The following is a 10,069-nucleotide window of genomic DNA, read 5'->3' on the forward strand; positions in this document are numbered from 1 at the left end:
CTTTTCTTTTCTTTTCTTTTCTTTTCTTTTCTTTTCTTTTCTTTTCTCTTCTCTTCTCTTCTTTTCTTACCCCGAGTCTGGTTCCTTCTGTGTTAAGTGTAAAAAATCCATTATTTTTGAGTCAGAAGGACAACACTCAAAACTCATCCTCTGTCAAATCATTTCTCAGAGGATTAAAAAGACCACAAAGAGACAGAGAGTCTTTTTCTCTAAGAACATGATGGGGGAAAGGTGTGTCCAGAGTATGAATGAATGGAAGAGCATTGTGTGCACTTTAAAGAACAAATACTCTTCAGGCTTGCTTATGGGTAAAAGACAGTGAACTTGAGCTGCAGGTGATCAAATGACTATGGTAAAATGGCAAACACTAGTGATCTTCCATGTGAAAGGCTATGGGGTGAAAGTTCATTGAGAAGTCAGTCTTGTGTAAACATGAAAGCGAAACTCCTTTAGAAAAGAAATGACCAGATATAGCTAGTTTTTAACCTGAGTTTAAGGCTTTAAAATTACTTTAGTTTCTCTTCTTCAATATAAATCTTGAAATCTCTCCCCCCCACCACATACATTACTGTCCATCTCAAGATAAGAATGACTTCATAAAAAGAGATGAACATTATTCAAAAGATGCAGTTATGGAGAAGCAGAGATTAATTTCAGTGAATTAAGCAAAGCAGAGCCCCTTTCAGTTTATAACCCCAGGACATAAACTTATTTGACATCTAATGGCAAGCAAATTCACATTTACTTGGTTATTTTTAAGGTACTTATGGAAAGTCAAGGAAAAGGCATAAATAAAAATATGTCAAAATGAAATAATAAAGCTGTTGTTGATTCACAGAATATTGCTGAATGGGCTCTTTAAACATCTTAAATATATCTTGATGTTGAATACAAAACTGTTGAATAATTTCAGAAGAAGTGTGACTACTGAGAATCTAGATTTAATGAATAAATAGATACATCTAATATTTTTGTATTAGCCAGTTTGGAAACTAGCTGTAGCCAAATTTGTGTGTTATAAAATTTGCATAACTTGAATCTAGTAAAAGTAGCTATGGAGAAAACATAGTTTTTAAAAAAGCAACCATGCCACTTGCTCTTTTAGATTGCTCTGCTGCATTTTGAGGAGATTTAAAAATGGGAGCTCGGTGTGCTTCCAACACCAACTGTTGCTCATTCTGCCTTCGCCTCCATTTCGGAGAAGAGCTGCTTTGAAAAGGAATACATTAAGAATACATCAAAATATGTCATGCAATGGAAATAAGCACACTTCTTATCAAGACCTCATTCCAAACGTTTTGTGTGCCCAGCAGAAGAAAATGCCTCTTTTAAAACCTTTATGCCCACCCATCACTTTATCCACGTTCTTAGCTGCAGCTAGACAATTGGGGTAAATCACAGAGGAGGACCAAGTATAAATATCAGGTTGTGTTTCATTGGGGGAAAACGTGAAAATCAACACAGTTGGGTTGTTTGTAATAATGTGGTGTGAATGAGGAGGTCAGACAGAATACCTCTTTCCAATATGTGTTCTCTCTCCCTTTCCTGCATGTCTCAATAATTCGCCTGTCACTTCAGCTTGAGAGATATCAAAACCAGTTGCCAAAATTGGCTCTCAAAGATGAACTGGGAGACTTCTTTCAGAAATCCTTAAAAATATAATATATTCTAAACCACAGAATTTGAGATAAACTGATGAACATAAATCTGGGTGCAAACTTCTGAGAACTTTGAGAAGAAAATTGAATATACAACTATTTATGTCATTCACACTCAAATGTTCATTTCCAAAGTGAGAAAAATAGTGCTTTGTTTTTTTTTATTCCAATATTCTAATACTTAAGTGAACATTTGTATATTTATTGTGCATAGAACAAAGTATTCTGCTTTCTCACCAAACTGGGGCAGTGTTTCATTACATACCCACAGAAATGCACACACACACATTTATTCATACGTGTAAACATAGTTATATCTATAGAGAGTGATTTGATAACAGTATGTGTGCACGACAATATACAACCTAATGTTGCTTATGTTGAGATTTATAAAAACAGTTTCATATGTCGTATAGTTTTATGAAGTTTTGTATTTAACTTTATGTTTCAATATGCACTGATGGTTTTGCAGAAAGCATTGCTGAATTTGCTTTAACGTCTTTGTAGTATTTGCTGCAGCAGATGGAATACCACCAATCACATGGCAGCTAGTGTTCACATGTTATCAGTATTCTTTGTGTACTCACAAATATTCTTAGTTGAGATATTTTATACACATAAGAAAAATTTAAGGTCCTATATGAAAATGGAAATGTTAGTCTGGCATAAATTTGAACTTTACAAAATAGTATCAGCAAGGTTTTCAAAAATCCAAGGCAGCAAATTCAGCAGGGTCATGTCACAGGTGGTTCTGACACACACCCTTCCTGCGTTCTTATAGTTTTCAAATTTTATCGCAGTATTAGATGTACATACTTGTAAATAAACCAATTAGTAATAGTTCTTATTCTCTTACTCTGGAGTTTGAGCTGTATTTCTTCCATTGCAGGTTTAAGAAATATTTGCTGAGTGCCTGCCATGAGTCAAGAATGTCTGACTCTGCTGTAGATTAAACATGGTGGAAAGTGACCCAAACCCATGCTTTCATGACATTTAAGTTCTACCAGGAGAAGAGACATAATAGTTAAGTGAATTGTGTAATAAAAAGTGAGAAAGGGTGCTCATGGGAAAACTGAGATGGAAATCTTGGAGTCCTGAGCTGGTTCATAACTTAGAGGAGAGTAGTGGGGGTCAACGTCTCAGAGAAAGAGCTGCTGAAGAATTTAGTGCCACACAAAACACTGCCAGAGGAGGAGGGTCCTGAACTGAGGAACAGCTGTGTGTCTGAAGGTAACTGAATGAAAGGAATAAGAGATGAGAATGAGAAGGACTTTTGGACCTAGTAATTGAACCCCTAGTAGGCTATGCTAAGAAAACTTGGTAGGCTATGCTATGGACACCTGGCAGACTGTGCTATGAGCACCTGGTAGGCCATGTTATGACTACCTGATAGGTCATTCTATGACTATCTGGCAGGCCATGTTAAGAACACCTGGTAGGCTGTGTTATGAATACCTGGTAGGTCATTCTATGAATACCTGAATGGCCATGTTAAGAGCTTCTGGTAGGTTACGTTAAGAATACTTAGTTGACCATGCTAAGAATGCATAACGGGCTATGGTAAGGGTCTGGCTATTACCTGGGTGAAATGTGAATCTGTGGAACTGAGCAAGAGTTGACATGTTCTGAGGCCTGGAGAACATGAAGACCATTTAAAAATTCTGAGAAATAGTAAAGACTACTGTGTTTTGGATTAATGTCTTTTTTTTTTTTTTTAGTTCAATATTTTCTTTTTCTTTTAATTTTTATTTATTTATTTATTTTTTATTTTACACTTTATTCACTTTATATCCCGCCATAAGCCCCTCCCTCCTCCCCTCCCAATCCCTCCCTCCTTCTTCTTTATGCATGCCCCTCCCCAGGTCCACTGATAAGGGAGGTCCTCCTCTCCTTCCTTCTGATCTTAGTCTATCAGATCACAACCGGAGTGGCTGCTTTGTCATCTTCTGTGGCCTGGTAAGACTGCTCTCCCCTCAGGGGGAGGTGATCAAAGAGCAGGCCTATCAGATTGTGTCAGAGGCAGTCCCTCTTCCCATCATTATGTAACCCACTTAGACACTAAATTGCCATGGATTACATCTATTCCTAGTTGTCTGAGAAAGTGCCAAATTGATTTCCAGAGTGGTTGTACAAGTTTACATTCCCACCAGCAATGGAGGAGGGTTCCCTTTTCTCCACAACCTCTCCAGCATGTGTTGTCACTTGAGTTTTTGACCTTGGCCATTCTGATGGGTGTAAGGTGAAATCTCAGGGTCGTTTTAATTTGCATTTCCCTAATGGCTAATGACGTTGAACATTTCTTTAAGTGTTTCTCTGCTATTCGATATTCCTCTACAGAGAGTTCTCTGTTTAGCTCTGTTCCCCATTTTTTAATTGGATTACTTGGTTTGCTGCTTTTCAGCTTCTTTAGTTCTTTATATATGCTGGATATTAATGTCTTTCAAAAGCCTTGTGTTAAAATCTTGTTGTTTAGCCTGTGGCACTACTTTGGTAATGGTATGGGTGTGTATGTGTTTTGCACATGTGTCCGTGTGTGTATGTGTGTGTGTGAGAGAGAGACCTTTAAGAAGTGGAGCCTAATGGGAGTTCTAATGGTCACTGGGGGTATGCCCTTGAATTGGCATTGTAGAACCAAAGACCCCTTTGCTTCTCTTTTGCATCGGGACATGAAATGAGCTGTTTTGATCTGAGCAATGATGGGACTGTTTACCACAGTGTAAAAGAGCCAGCTGAAGTCTCCAAAACTATGAATCAAAACAAGTAATTCTTTTTTCTTTGTAAGATGATTATATCTTGATATTTGTTGTAGTAACAAGAAACTACTAAAGCAAAGGTAGTGACAGTTTGGCCAGGATGCTAAAGTGGACTTAATAAAAGTAGAAGAGAAAATGTACAGTTAATAGTCACTACTATTATGCCCTTGAGTGCAGGATATCCCTTTATCGATTAAAGTATTCTTTAATGTTTATCAGTAAAGAAAAACTTTCTACAACTGTATCTGTATCTTTTGTCATTAATGCCATTTTATCTCTGTCATTTTCTTGCCCTCTTTTCTGTAATTTGTTTTCTGCTTATACACTGAGATGGTCGAATATGGGTATGCTACACTATAGCAAGCAACGTTTCTTCATGTCTTCACACACGCACACACACACACACATATTACACATATGTATGAATATGAGCAAATGATTTCTCCTTGTAGAATGGTGACTGAAAAGGTGAAAATACAATACCTGTAGTATTTTGAAATATATAGAAAGTAGCTGTTAACTTTCTGAAATAATTTACTTTTATGTCATATATTTCTGTTGGCTAAAATGGTAATGCTTTTATTAGAGAGATTAAAAACAAGAAGTAAAACTTCTGAAAAGCATTTTGTAATTAGGAGGGACAAGTTGACTTATCTCACTGGGTCTACCGCTGACGTGACAATAAGAAGGAACAGGAGACCATGATCACTTGTGTATAAGTTGTAAAGACCTTGTGATAGAATGGTAGGAAGTCAGGCATTAGCAAGTATAGTTTCTCCATATAGAGTGGCAATATATAAGAAAGTTAAAGCAAGATTGAAGAAAAAAGAGTCAATGGCATTTGGCTTAGGTCTTCTCACCCAAATAATCAAAAAGAGGAAACATTTTTTCAGCTGTCCTGCTGTTATTTCACTTCCAGCAACTAGCTCATCCTGCTTGTGACATGAGCAGATGTATAAGGGGCAGGGCCTCCATGATGCAAAAAGGCAGAGTTCCACAGCATGAAAACTGAGAAATAGACATAGAAGCTCTGGACACAGAGTGGCTTAAAGGTCAGGAGGTTGGCAGAGTGCTGCACACCCAGGATTCCAGCACTTGAGGCAGAAGGGTCTCAAGTCTGGGGAACTTAGGCAGCATGGGAAGGGAGAGACATTGTCTCAAAAGCAAAACAATCAGACCAGTTCTGTTGGTGGTAGGCTGCAATCCCAAGTATTCAGGATCCTCAGCTGCAGAAATTTGATCATAAATTCAAACCAGCTTGAACTAGAGTGAATTCAAGGCTACATTGGCCAAATTAGTGAGATTCCAACCCAACTAAAATGAAATAAGATGGCTGTAGCTATGGCTCAGTGACAAAGCAACTAGGTTTTATTCCTAGGATTACAACAAATAAAACAACAAAGGCAGGGGGTACAGCTGGTATTTTCCGTTTAGTCAGCTCTAGTCACCCTTTCCAAGAAGACCTGAGCAGAATTCCTGGGCTCTTTTAGAGACTGTTGATAATCACTCTATTTCTATCGATTAACTCTCAGCTTCTGAGAAAAATATTTTCAAAACAGAACAACAACAACAAAAATCTCACTTCTATAAATGAACTCACAGTTGTGTTGAAGAAAACAATTCCAAATAACTTTAAAGCTATCTTGGGAATTTGTGTTAAGCCAAATGGAAAAGCCACATAATGACTAACATAGCTTTTTAAATAACCATAGGCTGAATATGTAAATTATGTAGTTAATTATCTCACATAATTTACTTTATGTTGAGTGGAAGAAAGCTTTTGTAAAGTTTTGGTGATTAGGTAGAAGTTTTTAAATTATTATTTGATAAGCAAGAACAAGAATAAACATACAACATAGAATAAATGCACTAAAATCTGTACATCTAAACAAACTAAGCAAAAGAGAGGACCCTAACTAAAATGTTCAATCCCCATCCTGAAAGGCAAAGAGGATGGACATCAGAAGAAAAAGAAAATAGGAAACAACCTTGGAACCTGCTACAGAGGGCCTCTGAAAGCCAGAAGAAAATAGGAAACAACCTTGAAACCTGCCACAGAGGGCCTCTGAAAGCTTCTGCAGTATAAACTGTCAAAGCAGATGCTGAGCCTGATGGCCAACTGATGGGCAGAGTGAATGGAATTTTATGTAAGAAGTGGGAAATAGTAAGAGCTGGAGGGGATGGGAACTCCACAAGCAGAGCAACAGAACAAGATAATTTGAACACAGGGAACTTCCCAGAGACTCATACTCCAACCAAGGACTATTCGTGGAGATAACCTAGAACTCCTGCGCAGATGTAGCCCATGGCAGTTCAGTGTCCAAGTGGGTTACATAGTAATGGGAAGAGGGACTGCCTCTGACATAATCTGATTGGCCTGCTCTTTGATCACCTCCCCCTGAGGGGGAAGCAGCCTTACCAGGCCACAGAAGAGGACAATGCAGCCAATTTTGATGAGAACTGATAGACTAAGATCAGAAAGGAGAGGAGAACCTCCCTTATCAGTGGACTTGGGGAGTGACATGCATGCAGAAAGGGGAGGGAGGATGGGATCGGGAGGGGAGGAGGGAGGGGCTTATGGGGGGATACAAAATGAATAAAGTGTAATTAATAAAAAATAAAAAAAAATAAAAAAAGAATAACAACATCCCAAACTGTTTACTTTTCCATAAAACTCTTGACCTTGTTTTAACTCTGACTCTAAAAAAAAAAAAAAAAAAGCAAAAGCAATAAGTAAAACTTATTAATATTAAGTTTTTCATTTGAATATGTACTTAGGTCCATTTCTAAGAGCATGCTTAAATTAAGTGCACAATACACTGGTTTTAACATACTGTGTTACTAATGTGCCTTCCAAGAAAAAGTGAGGGTTGTTGTCAGGAAGCTGAGCATCAATCTAGTTTCAGTAGTTCTGTTAGGTGGACACACAATTGAGACAATGAAGAGCTGTCTAGATCAAGTTGACTTTGGCATTGCTATTCTTGTGGCTCATCACCTGCCTCATCTTTTGTAAACACTTTTCCTTTCTCACTTGTTGATTGGCTTAGTAGGGAGCTGATAGCCAATAGCTCGGCAGGAGAGAAAGGCTGCACTTCCAGGCTGAGAGAGTGTCTCTGTGAGAAGAATCACACACAAGGACTGGCCAGTGTGACCTGGGAAGGAGGTCTGGGACTGAGTAAGAGAGGTAACAGGCCACACGGCAGAATGTTGGCTAGGACTTGTCCAGTTATAATAGATGAAAATCTGCCCAGCTACAATGCCTAGGCTTTTATAAACAGTAAGTCTCCATGTCTTTATTTATCTGTTAGTGTGTCCAAGAAAGTCCTGCTATAAAGTTGGCCAGTGGGAATCTCTGTTTGGTCTTGTCTTGATGGCATATAGTTAATTGATGTTGAAAGACTTGCCACCCTGGGTGGCACCATTCTCTAGGAAGGGGTTTTGGACTGTATTAAGGATAAAGAGCAGGCTGAGCACAAGTAAGCATGTATTCTTTCATTTCGCAATGTTAAAGTCTTAAACTCCTACCATTGTGAGTGTCTTGAAGTATAGTGTAGACTAGAATTGTCAACTAAAATAAATCCTTTCTTCTCTAATTTGTTCATTGACAACGTATTTTATCATTCGAGAGAAATGTGTAAGTTTTCCTGGGAAAATGTGAAGAAACATCTCTTCATCCCAGAGAAGGCTCTAACCACAGGGCAAAGAAATGATTCCACTCACATCTACCTTGCAGAACCAACAAGTTCACTGGGGGGGCATGGATTACTTATGAGGACATGGGTACTCTTGGACAGCTACATCTCTGAAAACCCCACCCTGTCATAAGTGACGACTCACAAAAACTGGAGTTTTTCCTTTGGTATCCTAGTCCAACTTGCAACTTAATGGAAGAGTCATATATATCTTACCTTAAGCAGGGATTTGTGAATGTTGTAAGTTTCATGAACTTCCTGAACCTTGCCAAATAGGGTGAGCCTCCTGACTCTTATGAGTCCCTTTCCAGGAGGAAAAGTTTCAATTTAGAGGAATTAGCTATATAGTGACATAAAATAAAACAATGTTTTTGACTTCAAGAATAAATTATTGTTATTGTAGGAGGGAATTATTTTAAAAAATTATAAGCCAGAGGGCTTAGTGAGACAACATAGACACAAACATGGCCAAATCATGAAGTGAACGAGCTCAGGATACAGGAGCACAGAAGACCTGCAGGAGGAGCTAATGTCAGTTGGGGCTTTACTTTTGTATTTATAAGTGAAGAAATGCTTACCTATCTTGCAGTGGCATTAAATCAAACACATAGAAGGTGGTTAATAAATATGTGTGAACTTACCAAATTAAGATGGTCGATGACATTCCTGTTTATCACTCACAGGCTGTGCTATTACTCTGAGAGCTACCATGAAGCCTGTGGTCAGGAAATGAAAGCCTCAGATGCTAGTGAAGTCCTCTGTCCAGTAGTCTTGCAACTGTAGGTCATTTTAAACGGTTTGCTGGATAGTACAGGCTTTTAGCCTTTATTTTCTTTAAAAGCTCTTTGAAATTACTAGATAAATACCTGATGGCAACCACTTCACACCAACTGAGCAGAGCAGAACTTTCAAGGCTAAATCCTATCAAATGAGGGATGAAAGAATTTACAAAGATCAACCTGCATTTCAGGTGGAATGTCTGCTGGGAAAGGAAAGAAATAATTTATATTTAGTCCATTTAACAATTCAAACTACTGAAGAACAATAGTGAAAGAGGGTCAGGAGACCTTGGGCTGATTCGTAAAACAGGGGCCAATCCTTAAAAAGAGCTGACCTTTGCTCTCCCTGTAAGGTTATTGCAACTATTAAAAAGCGACTTCTTCAACTCTCTGCTGGCTGACATCTTGGTGTCCTCCTCAGGTCTGTGGCCATCACTTTCTGTTTGGGAGCTTCAAGGTTTCTGCTACATTCACTTGGAGAGGAGTGTAGAGGAAAACTGTGACTTTCAGACCCCTGGCCTTAGATCTGGCTGTCACATTCTGTCAGTGGCTCTCCTTTCTCTCCCACTGTCACTTTAGTTCTCTGTCTGAGTAGGTCATCCTTCCATGGCAAAAAAAAAAAAAAAAATCTTTATCTGTCACATGGAAGGAATTTGTTATCCCCCTAGAGGACCTGACCTCACCCAATAGCCATATAACAAAAGTGATGTAGTCTTCAGGCAGGAACTTGGAACAATGATTTCTTATGTCAACTTTCTACTACCCAGTGGAAGTTGAAGATTAACTTTCAGAGAGTAAGTAGCTGGTCAGATGTGACTATAACACAGGTGACACATGTCAGTACCTGTGTATACTCTGCACAGTAAACACAGGAAGCCAGCAAGGGCTCTGGTGTGTTAACATTAAAGATACCTATGCTGGGGAGATGGCTCAGTGAGTCAAGCATGAAGATTTGAATTTGCCAGGCAGGGTTTTGGCATGTGTAAACAAGCCCAGCACTGAGGAGCAGGGGCAGGTGGACCATGAGTTTGCTGGACAGCCTAGCCAGAGACCCCTTTTTAAGGCTATAAGATAGAGGAAGGCATCGTCTCCCTCTGGAATCTTCTTATTTGTTGGAGTGTTTACCTGCACATGAGTACAACACACACACACACACACACACACACACACACACACACACACACACA

Source organism: Psammomys obesus, unplaced genomic scaffold, assembly GCF_907164565.1.
Source record: "Psammomys obesus unplaced genomic scaffold, mPsaObe1.curated_primary_1811, whole genome shotgun sequence".
NCBI classification, from domain to species: domain Eukaryota; kingdom Metazoa; phylum Chordata; class Mammalia; order Rodentia; family Muridae; genus Psammomys; species Psammomys obesus.